The 13,467-nt window shown below is 24.2% G+C and overlaps 1 protein-coding gene across 3 annotated transcripts in view; it reads right to left on the bottom strand.

Annotated features, from left to right (window-relative positions):
* LOC105363067 (pleckstrin homology domain-containing family G member 5-like) overlaps positions 1 to 13,467 on the bottom strand; it is an 82,454-nt gene that overhangs the window by 57,803 nt on the left and 11,184 nt on the right. The window lies entirely within an intron of this gene.

Here is a 13,467-nt window from a genome sequence, read left to right as displayed (position 1 = left end):
AAATCCAATTTTTTATTTACGTGCAGTTACAATTTTCTCACTGATAAGCCGATGTACTATTGTATTAGCTCTTCAATATCGCTCAATGCGAAAAATATTAATAACAAAAACATGCACCAACTATTATACAAAATATTTACATATCATAAGTATAATAATCATATAATAATTGTATATTATAATTTAAGAAACACTTATTAAATAATTGTATTAAATATATAATAGAATGAATAATTTCTCTGTCAATGTTCAATAAATATAATTAATCGATATTTAGTGTATCTACTAAATCTTAAGAAATATGATGAATTTAGATAATAAATGAACATTAAGCTATAATGTTAGTCCATATGACAACAATGTAATAAAAAATTTTTTTTTAGTAGAAAGCAATTGAGTAATTTTAAAAACAATATTATTTAACTTATATATATAAACAGCATGTGTTCAAATTTCTATATTTTTTAATGATAAATTTCAAATTTATGTATGGATATCCGATTAGGAATAGTATTAACAATATTAAAATTTGATTTTTTATTTATTTTTTTTTTAAAATAAATTCACTTAAAATATTTAATGTAATACGTTAAATATTTGTATATGTGTTAGATAAATATATTACAGTTCAATAGAAATTCTTAATTAAACTATATAAGAAAGCTGAACGAATATTCGAATAACGAATAATTAGCACTAATAAAAGATATTTATTAGTGCTAATTATTCAAAAATTAATTTGTACGTGGAATTTTGAAATAGATGACAGTGAAAATTGTGACTGAAGTTTAACGACAAATCAGTATAGACAACTTTATGATCTCACTAGATCTCATTCGCAATAATTTTTGACGTTGTGACACAGCAGAATAGTACGAATAATGGAGGTGATCGCACTGTTGTGTCAGATATTGTCTATTTCTGTTGATCCTGACGATCAATTCCTTATGAAGTTTTAAGATGTTTCATTTCACGATCTCGTAGAAGCGTTGCAATTTTAATCAAATGTGGTATAACAATGACATTCCCTTATCCGCAGTCAATATTGCGTATGAAACTTCATCGCCTACACTTGCAAGTTCGTGACTCAACCAAACGCAGATCTGTGTAAATGGATGTATGCAAGATAGAGTCTAAGATAATATAAATTAGATCTTTATATCTCTATCTTTATAACTGTACATCTCTGTTATAATTCCTCGGTCTACATCTATGGAGTGTACATTCTTTTTACATATTTAAAGAATTATGTTTTCAAATTCTTAAGGTTTAAAATAATACTCTTAAAATCATAAATATACTTGTGGATACGCGTGTGCGTAACCGCGTTCGCGCGAACACGTGAGAATACAAATTTATGACGACACATTTGCGTGGATGCAAGTATATGTATATATATGCGTGTGTGTGTGCGCGCGCGCGCGCACGCGCATGTTTGTTTGTGTGCGCATGTGCAATCACACGCTCATGTGCACGCTTGGAAGCCCGATGTGCCGATATATAGAAGTTAGTAAGGGAAAGTATAAGAGAGATCAAATAAAAGGAAATATTTTTTCATTGACTAGAGACTTTGTGTGGTAGTTATACTAATAAAATTTCGAATATGGCAAAAATAAAAAAAACAATAAAGTAAGAAATAATTTATGAAAAATATATAATAAGATAAACTATTAAATTGATACGCCTCGCATTTATACAAAAAAAAGTATCTTTATAAGACTTAAAGCAAGTAATAGTTGCTGATATCATTGTTTTTATATTTTTAAATAGCAATAGAATAATGAACGTTACCTATAGATATAAAAAAAGAATTGTTATCGTTTTATTTTGCATTGCTTTATTAATAGCCATAAATAGATTACTATAAATAACTATATATAATATTAATAACTATTTATTAATAAAATATACTCGTTAGTCACGAAATATAATCTGACAAATTAATTTAACAATATATATATATTATTTATTTATTATTATGTTTATAATTAACGATACAAATAAGGAATTTAAAACCTTCCTTTTCGGAATGTACTATAATTAATAATTTTACTAAAAATTCTGTTTGAAGAACTTGCCTATTCGGAGTTTTATAATATTTTGGTTAATAGATGAGCAAGTATTATTGTTCCATTAATTAGAGAAGTAAAAATGATCTTCAACCGTACTAACCCGATCTTCAGGAGTATAAAAACAAGTACATCACTTCTGTTTTTATTGAAAAGCAGAAAAGAATTACAAACACTAGTTATTCATCATATTCAACAGAACTCGAGCAATTGTACACAAACCCAAAAATGTGAAAATATACACAGAAAATGATGCGATGCAGCTATTTTTGCTAATGAAAAGCTTAGATTAAAACATAATTTGCAAAATATCTGAAGTTTGAACTCTGATATTTGCTAACAACTTTCTCCAGTTGAGTAGATTTGTCATGTTAAAACTATTGTATCATATGTGGATTCGTACAGTATCGATTCGACTAAATTCCCTAATGTAGCCAACTCGATTTGCTCGTTCTGCATCCTTTATTGTGACGCAATTTGTGCATATGAAGTAATTAAAAAATATCATTATCGATTTTCGTAACCGTTTATTATAATTACATATATTCGCAATAAAATGACAGAATTATTTTTAATTTGTCATTTTTCTGGATATTTTTCCCATCCCGCAGATTCTATACATAAAAACATCTTTCTATTTGAATTAAATGTATCTGATTAAATATTTTGAAATACAATTAGTAAATAATTAATTTTATAATAAGAGAGAATTTCAAAATTTTTTAAACAATTTTTAAGTAAATTTCATCCAACGGTCAAATTATATATTTATACATATATATATATATATATATATATATATATATATGTGTGTGTATAGAAATATAATAGTATGTGTATTGAAATTCCAATGAAATATCTTATAAAATAATTATTATAACAGCTTTATAAATTTCAAATTTCGAAACAAATTCTTTATATTTATTAATATTATCATAGATGCTTTACAAACATTCCTAAATATTTTTAAATAATTATTTACTCAAATGTTTATATGGTAATTTAATAAATCATTAATCTGATCAATCGCTATAAAGAATTATTAAATTATAAAAAAAATATCGAACGATGAGCGTAATATATACTCGTAAATGTACATTAACTCTCTTTCGAAAAACTTTCTTAAGCAAACATTCCTATTTTAAATTGGTTAGCGCATTAAATTAATTTCTGCAGATTAATCACGACTTTTTTAAATATAAATTTACGATAATACGTCATTTAGATAACAATGAAGAACAATAATATGAAAGTTCCTATGGGCACACAGCCAATGCATAGCAATGCGTTGTGACAACCTGCATTCTTGTGATTTAATTAATGGTATTGGTAGTCGTGTAAAGCGAAAGCCTCACAATACATGTACATTTGATGCAAGTCATGGAGATTGTGTCGTTAACATAATACCCCATAGCCAGCAGACATCTATTATTCGAATAAGGAAACTCGCGTGCGAATTCTTATTATTCTCTCTCTCTCTCTCTCTCTCTCTCTCTCTCTCGCTCTCTCTCTGTCATTCTTACGTATTCTTAAAAAATCAGGATACTTTGCTGCGTGATTATTGTATTTGTTATGTTATAATGCATTATTATAATGCGTTAAAATTAAAAATTTTTAAAATTTCCAAGGAAAATAACTTCTAAGGAAAATTTATCATATTATTTAGCGGAACAATTAAATTTATTCTATTTCAATATAAAAGTAATATATTCCGTAGGATGAAAAAAGTTATTGTGTAATGATATGAAATCATCGTAAAAGCATAAATGTAGGATTATAAAAAAACTCTGCGAATAAAATAATTAACTAAGACAGTAACATCTCATCGGTTTAATTAATATGTTATATTAGGTTAGTATATCACTTATTTGATATATTGAAATATAAATACAAAGAATGTTCAAATAACGTATATTATATATACATAGAACCGCTACAATTATGAATAAAAAACAGATTAGTTTACTTAACTATCAGAGTTTGTCGTTATTGAAAAGAATTTTATTTCATTTTTTAAATTTTATATGTTCAAGTTGACACGAGTATAAATTATTAAATGCTTTTAAGTGATTGAATTAGAAGATGCATGCATATACAGTGTTGCTAATGAGAAAATTCTAATATAGACGTCGATGGTACTATGAGAAAATTGATCCGGTACTTAATTATTGCTTCTGTAATCACTAATTTATTGATCAAGATAAGTTGTATTCGGAGTACCACAGGATAAAAGAAAGATACAAGATAACTTATTATATAATATTATATACGTTATTTTATATTATTAAATAATTTTCATAAAAATATATAGTTTCATTAATTAGTAGAGAATATATAAGCTTATAAAGTTTTATAAAAAAATTTATGTCTACTTATCGAAATGCATATCAGCTTTATCTGGTACACACTTTTCAGGAATTTCGTACTCCTATTTATTTCATTGAAATATAAGTTTTAGAATAAATAGAAACATACATTTACTTTAATTTTATTTCATTTAAAATTATAAAAAATAATAAATGAGTTATAAGTAGATAGTAATAAGCTGTATAGAATAACAGTAGAATTTGTAGCTGTGCAATTAAATATTGAAAACAAAATAATTCAAAGGATAAACTGTATTAATAACAAAAGCATCCGTTTCATAAATACAATGTTCCAGTTTTACTATCCAGCTAAATGAAGCAATATCATTTCTCTCAAATTATTTCTGTTATTATCGGTCAATTATTAATTATCTAGTCTTATCTATAGATTATAATATTTGTATATAATTAAATGCATAGGCTCAAAATTAATCGACGCTCGTAATTTAAAAATTCTTAAATGTTGTTAAAAATGAAATTATGCCTAATATTTTGGTCAATAAATAGTTGAATTAAATACAATAAGTTGAAATAAACAATACGTATGTTTAATGTATATATGTTGTTAATAATTAATAGTACATTAAATAGTAATATTAATAGTAATAATTAGGATTGAAGATATTATATATTTACAACAATATCAATTAATCATTAAATGAAAAAATTATACATCAATTTTCAAATAGTTGTATTACATTAGTATAAGAGTTACAGTCAATAATATTTACTTTATTACCATTATTAGTAAAATTTTATCAAATTTTTAATTATTTATATAATTTATAGCGGCTATTTGTCGTATTTTCAAACGTAAATTTTCCTTTTAATAATTTAAAAATAGTTCATTTTAATTATATATATTTTATATGATTATGACTTTATAATGATAACTAAGCAATTATTGTATAAATTATCCTATTTATCTCAATATGCAATAAAAACAAACGAATTTAATTTTAACTACATTCATAAGCTAAATATGAATTTTATTTTCTTTTATGTGTAATGTTCAGTTGTTTAAAAATTATCGCTATAGTAAAATACATAATAGGAGAATATTACAAATAATAAAAAAAAATCTACATTTAAAATATAATTTTATCGTAATTTTATTCGAATTGAATATTAATTAATATTGATTTTAAATAAAAAAAAATTGTTAATATTTATTATTCTGAAATAACAAAATTATATCAATAATGAAATATATTATAATAATTTTTTTAACTATATGTTATACAATACATTTCATTTAAATATTTCGTTTGTGATTCCTTTGGGCTCGTTCTTAATTATAATAAATAAATACATTATAAACAATATTTATAGGCACATACAACCTTTTCTATTAATACTCATTTTATATTCTATAAGAATATAATACTAATTTACTATTAATACAGATTATTTACATTTAATGTTTTATGTCATTTGATCGAAATTCTTATTCTCATAACTGCCATATTTTTTTAGAATTCTAAATATTTAGAATTGCGAAATAGGATTTATTACGTTGTGCGGCTATTTGTTTTAAAAAATATTAATGACTTAAAGAAAGAATTTAGTTTTACCTGAAAATATTAAATACACAGAAACTCTGTTTCTTTTATAATTAAAATTGTTCGTTTTCGTAGTCGTATTATAAAGAGCAAACACTATTTGAAACCATACAATAGTTTAGCAAAAATCTAATGCATGATTGATGCGCTTATTATTGTTCAAATATATTATATTCTATATTTCTTTAATCCAATGCTATTAAAATAGCATGAAATCCTATAAAATTGAATGCTATATTAATATATTTAGATCAGATTTTTATTTGGTTTTCTAATTGAAATCAGAAATAAATTTTTGCGTTCGTCTATTTATGCATAAATTAATTTAAATTAGCTCAAAAGAAATTATATTTCATACAGGTAGGTTTTAACATATAATTTTTTTATTTAAATTTACATAAATGGCTTATTGGTATCTATAAAAATGATGTTTAAACGATTGTATGAAAATCTTACGTACTTATTTGTAATTAAATTATATTTCGTAGACTTAATACGTATTTTAAATTTTCTCTGGAAAGAACATAATTGAGTATGTTTGAAAATAAATTATAGTACTTGGGTGTTTGGAAGCAGAGAGCAAGTGTCAAAATGTTAAAATTCTAGTTGTGTAATGTAAATTAGACGCGTAATAAATACTCTGTAAGCATATAGAGAAATAAAATTTATTTGTAAAGATTTCTAAATTAGCCATAATCCAATAGAAGATATAAACGATAATTTATTAACAGAGAATAATAGTATACATACGAGTTTGGGAAACTATTTTGATAAATTTTCCAAAGTTTACGATCGCAAACCCTCACTTAACTATAATACATCCACGAGAGTACTGAATTTTCATAATCATATAGCTTTACACAATGAATGTTGCAAATTCAAATTTGATTCAAATTCTCGTCAATTTATTGCTTGCTTAACTTAAATTTAAATTTAAATTTTTATGCATAAATAATAAATTTGATTGAGAAGAAGAGATTTTGAGTATTTAAAATCAACGCCTTGGCGTAACTCGTGAAATTTTCATCGAATCTTAGTACAATTAATCGAATTTCTTAAACATATTTGGACGTTTTAGAATTTTGTAAATCGACATTCTTAAAGTTGCAGCGTCGTTGATTTTTATTGATTGAGGTATTCACGAATGGCAAGATTTACGTACAAACAATTATTAAAATAAATACTATCAAGTTTCTATATATAAATCACTACCTTTTAACTCGAACAATGTTGACAGTTTTAGTTTCAGAAGATAATGCTATGTTTGAGCATTTGATTTATCGATTAGCTTGCAAAGCTCTTTTAAGTTATAAATGGCTGTCGGAAAACATCTCATACTTATCCCCAGATTTTCTTCGAAGATAGTGAGTCACTCGCGAAGAAAATTCCCATCGCATGATTTCGTTTATCCTACTAATGACAAATACGAAAGAATGAGAATAGGTGCTCCTCAGATGCGCGGGATTTATTATCTTTCTCAGCATCAGTAACTTTCTCGGTCGAGATGCTCTAGCTGTGGCTGCTGGACTTGCATATCGATTTCAGGGTCTCGTCATCAAGAGCACACGTGATAAAGAAGGCCTCTTCAACGATGGAAAAGAGACTCGTTGCAGTGCGGAATTTTCTTTATGTCCACATAAGGCAAATGTGTGCAAATACACGTGCGCAAATAGAAAATGCACATTAATATGCAATTGTAAGATCGCACGTGCATTTTTATAATATCGTTGATTTTACAGATGGCTATTTTTGATTCACAATACAGTGATTGTGTCTACGTGTGTATTTTAATATAAACTTTATTTGCGAAAAAAAAATGTTACCGGCATTTTTCATGTGTGTGTGTGTGTGTGTGTGTGTGTGTGTGTGTGTGTGTGTGTGTGTGTAAGCACGTAGGTATAAGTATCGTTCACATCAAGTACTGTTTTAATAGATAAAAATTTATTTATCACGAATATATTATGTAAACTTTACTTCGAATTTGATAAATTAGCTTTTTTCTTCAATGCTGAGATTCTTTGCGAAACGAGGAGACTAATCTATTTATTCGAAACTCAACGAAGATATTTAAAATAAAATAAGAATTTTACGTGCAATATTTTGAATTTTATCGGCACGATTATTTTTCTTTTACGCTTTAATAAAATTATTTTCTTTATTAGAAAACAAAAATATTTAATTAAATTTTCAAAATCATTTCGAGTATATGGATTTTTAGAGTTTTCAGTATTCATTAAATAACTATTCATAAAACAATAAAACTTAAGTATTAGAAAACTAAATGCAATAAGTCATAATGTTTTGAAATAATTGTGTTTGAGATTCAAGGATAGAAAAGTGATGGTATAAGATTAAATGTACATAATTTATAACGACTTAATCTATAACGAATAATTAGTTGCATAATTAATTTAGTATAATATTAATAAAAAAAAAAAACTTTCATCTTCCGCATATCTATATATTTAGGTATAAGCTTCTAGGTTTTGTCGTGGCTCACTTGCAGCGCCGTCTGAGAGACTAAAGGGTGAAGAAGAAAAGAATGAGAAACTAAAAATGTAATAAAGGAACTAAGACACCACTAGAGTGCTTTAGCTATTACCGTAACAATAAAAGAGGGCCGCATTCAACTCAAAAAGCAGAAAAAAAAGACGTAAACGGAAGAAGAGGAAAGGCTTGAAAAAGATAAAGTTCTAAAGTAACCTTAAGAAAGTACGACAACATCGTCTTTGCTACAGCCGCTGTGAGGATAACATCCCCACTCAATTCGCCTTTTTCAAAGTGATAAATAAAGTTTCAAATGCAATCCGACGCTTTCGTATATAGGAAAATGATCTTCTCACGACATCTTGTCGATTTACGCTTATCAATTATTATCAGTAGAAAAATCAGTATTAAAGTAGCGATGACGGTGTTATATCACACTCGCCCTAAAAGAAAATGTCGATTCAGCCCTTTTTTGTTACGAACTCTATATAAATCGCTAATTATGAATACTACTAAATGGATTATATAACAGAACTATTCCTAAATAAAATTACAATCAACTTTTCATGAACGGTAATATTAAATGATACAATCACCAAAAAATATTATGTAATAAACTGACCTTTCTGGCTTTAATAATCTAATAAATGTTTTTCATAAATAATTGTGGTATATGTATTCTTTATATTAGCAGTTTATAATGAAAATGCATATTCTTTTAATACATTTTTTTGCTTTAATGAAAAAATATGGAATTTAAAAATGCTAATAAAAATTTTTCGATGTAAGAAAATAAATTAATAATTATTTCTCATCAAAATATTATAGATAATTGCATTTAATTGGTAGTCTAAAAATATTAATTGTATAAGTCCTTTACTTTGCTTTTGTTCCGGTATTAAAAACTAATACATTATTGATAATTCATAAAAATATATGGCACACTTTTAAAAATTATTTTTAATAAAATGTTGCATGATTTTTAGTTAACAAGTCTCTTCTATATGACATTTAATAACTTCTAAAGCTTCCGCTCTACTCTATTTTTTATTTTAGCTCATAATTTTACAATTACATATTAATACCGATTATAAACTTCGGTAATTACACATTTAATTTGTCAATTCACAATAATACTTCAAGTAATTAAAAATCTCTTTACTTTGAAGAATAACATCATTTGGATAAGATGAAATAACATGCAAAATTTTTTAAGCACATCCGTAAAATAATGCTTTTAAACTGAATTTCTTCGTGTATATTAATCTGATAAGATTTAAGGATTTTATAATACGTTTTACAACAATCATATAATGTTTATTAATGTTACAATATAAATGTCTTTTCTGTGTTGGTTGTTCTCAGAAGTTTCAACAACTACGCATTCCTCGCTGCATAATTTTCTTGCTGTTAGACGACATACGTATTATATACTATGTAACAAGAGTATATAAATTTCATAAATTGCTAAAGACGAGTTTATCATTTGATGTTGTGAGCCTACGTTTCAAAACAATTACTAAAACATGTATAGACCGAATGAAATGTCCTCAAAATGAAAATGTAATGCAAACAGTTTCTATTGCAATTACAATATATAATTGTTATATATATATATATATATATATATTCATGCAAATTCTGATTGATTGAAATTTCTTAAAATACAGCTTATTGTATCATATGTTATGAATAAAGAAATATTATCATGAAAATTATAATATACAAAAGACAAAGAAAAAATATTCTAATATTTTATAATCATTTTTATATTCATAAACTTTAATATTAAAATAATATTTTTGTAAAATATTATTTATTTGACGATTATTCTTTAACTTACCATTATGTAAATAGTGGGGATATAAATTTAGGAATTAACAATAGCTCAATGTGTTTAATAAATTTGTTATTAATTAAAAGCAGACGACAGATTTAATTGTACAAAGTTAATCATTTAAATTAAGAATAGAATTTATATTTAATTATAAAATCTGCAGGAGTAAATAAGATTATATCACTCTAAGTATATCGGAACAACTAGTTATCTTGAAAATATAAAAAAAAATAAAGTAATTTTTCGGATTGATATAATTTCGTTATAGCCTAATTTACTAAAGAATAAATATTTTTTCAACAATGTTTAGTTGATAATTGTTACATAATAGTGAATAATTAGCTTAATAATTGGCAAATAGATATATAAATAACTCTATAAAAATGAAAATACTATTAAAAAAAAATACGTAAACCGGTACCTCATACGAAATATGTATATAATTTTTATAAATTATTTGTTAATATTACAATTTTGTAAAGCAAATATTAGAATAGCAAATATCACAACACGCAATTAAATACGATTAATAAATATGCTTAATTTTGAATAAATAAATATTCGTGACAAATTACAAGTGACATAAAAATTATAACAGGTGTTAATTATTTTATCACGTGTACTAACTTAATAATATTATTTCTCTATTTAATCCTAAAAATAATTCCATTACAAGTTTAATTTAATTATTCAAATACATAATCGATACAAGAATTTTTTCATAACTATTACAGAAAATATTTTTAATTTTGTTAGAAATTAATATAAATTAATATAATAATTCGTTTATGAAATATAGAGTAAAATATGTATAAATGAGGAACATTGGGACAAGGAGAAATGAGAGTAAATAAAAATTATTCTTAAGACTACATATTTGGTAATTACTAATAAACTCCTAACTAAAGTATGGCAATGCATAAGACGTAGATATATTATTTGACACATATGAGTAGATATAATGTTACGAATTAATAGGCTTATATATAAATCCACAGTGGTTTCTAACAATGTAGTGGTTGTATATGCTGACATTATCAATCAATGGAATTAAAGTAAAAAATGTCTTTTTGGAGATACCAGATGACAATGAAAATAATAATAGTACAGTTAAACAATTCAGATAAACATATAAGCTTCGGATCAAAATATGTATTATCAAACTCAAAACAAAATTACTAATATTATTTATTGTTAAAGTCGTATAATATATAATGTAAAATAAACGGTATGATGTAAGAATAAATAATTTCTAGTAAAATAAGTAATTGTAAAGGAATTAACGAATACTCAAATAAAATTAATAAACTATAACATTAAATAAAAGATAAAATTTTAAATGCACTTCAAAATGTATGAATGTGAAGAAATAAAACTTTTGGATAATGAATTCATTTATTTGTAACTTATTTTAAAGACTTTTAGAAATTACTCTAACGATCTATTATTTATGTTTAAATATAATCAATTTAATGCTCGACGTCATTACAAAATAGAATTGAATCAGATGCTTATAAAATGGATAAAAACGTCGTTTTTATGTTGACTTTTAATCTATATTCAGGTTGTCAACATAAAAGAAAATTAAATGTAACATAATTATAATAATAATAAAAATTTCAATAATAATGATAATATTTATGACGGTGATAATGATAATTCTTGTTTGCTATTGCGAATTATAGTATATAAAAAAAAAATTAAATTTCTTCATTAACAAATATTTTATCAATTTTATAAAATTGATTTCTTTATGTCAAAATAAAATTCTAGTAATAAATTGCAATCAATAAGATAATATTAGAAATGATTTGTATAATATAATTATGAGATATGTGTTGATCATTAATTTTGAGGGGATTATCGATATAGTATATAAATAAATAAATTCAATTCAATCGTTCAATCATTTTTTGGCTAGGAATTATTAATTAATAATTGATTTAGTATTTTCATATTATACCCAGGACGTACGAAAAATAATAGATATTTAGTAATTATTATAGTATTAGAATAATTTGCAGAATTAAAAATGGTTTAATAATGGAATAGAGTATATGTGGAATGTATTTAAAGTCAAATAAATTTATTGTTTTATTGTATCTTTAGGTTTGAAAAAGTAATCATAGTTATATCGTTATAAATTTATTTACTTTATATAACTAATTTTATAATCGTATGTATAATTAACTACGCAATTCCACTTTGTGCATACACTTTTTATTTAATGCTTCTAGTAGAAACTTCTCAAGCCTTAATATCACGTTCGCTCATAATAGCACAAATACCAATGTATCATTCTACGAAATCTCGTTTAATTTGTATATACTTTGAAAAAAAGAAAGTGAAAAAATTCTTTAAATGATATTAATTTTCGAAGATAATACTATTATATATTGATAAATCAATAAAGCTTTGGAAAAAGAGATTTTTCTGGGTCTGTAGAAACTTTTCTCGAAGTTAGTTTTTCTTAAATGAATTTTCTTTCTTCATCATGATGATTTCAAAGCCAATTTATAAACTTTTTAACATTATTATTATAAAATATAATAATAACAATGTATACAAACAGCAATAAAATATTAAGTATAAAAATAATATCACTATTCATAAACCATTATATTAAAATGTTTATAAGCATTAAAATTTTCGAATAAAGTTGTGGTAGTACATGAAAACAAGAGATGAAGCATTTTATTCGTTAAAATAAAAAAATGTAAAATTTTATAAATAAAGAAAAAAATTTACATAATATACAAAACAATATTTAATTTAATATATGTTTTTTTCTACTTCGACAAAATATTCGAGAAATATCAAAATGAAATAAACTAATGTTAATTTAACATTAGACATATCATTTAGATATTAAATAATAAACTACGTTTTTAATACCATTGGGTTTATCTTAAAATTTTTGAAGATTTTATTATTTTATTTTAATTGAGATTTATTTTGTCTATTATATCATATGTAATACATATTTATCGATAGTTCAATCAAAGCATTGAACCTTAAATTTGTATAAAAATCCATTGAATTTTAAATATTATCGGAAAATATAGTAGTATAATTGATTGATGGAATATTTAGTTATAAGATATATAAGCAACCGAGAAAAGGGCGGTGGGCGGGGGCGGGGGGGG

This window comes from Ceratosolen solmsi, unplaced genomic scaffold (genome assembly GCF_000503995.2).
Source record: "Ceratosolen solmsi marchali unplaced genomic scaffold, CerSol_1.0 scaffold27, whole genome shotgun sequence".
Lineage (NCBI taxonomy): Eukaryota > Metazoa > Arthropoda > Insecta > Hymenoptera > Agaonidae > Ceratosolen > Ceratosolen solmsi.
This window is presented reverse-complemented; position numbering and strand designations above follow the sequence as displayed.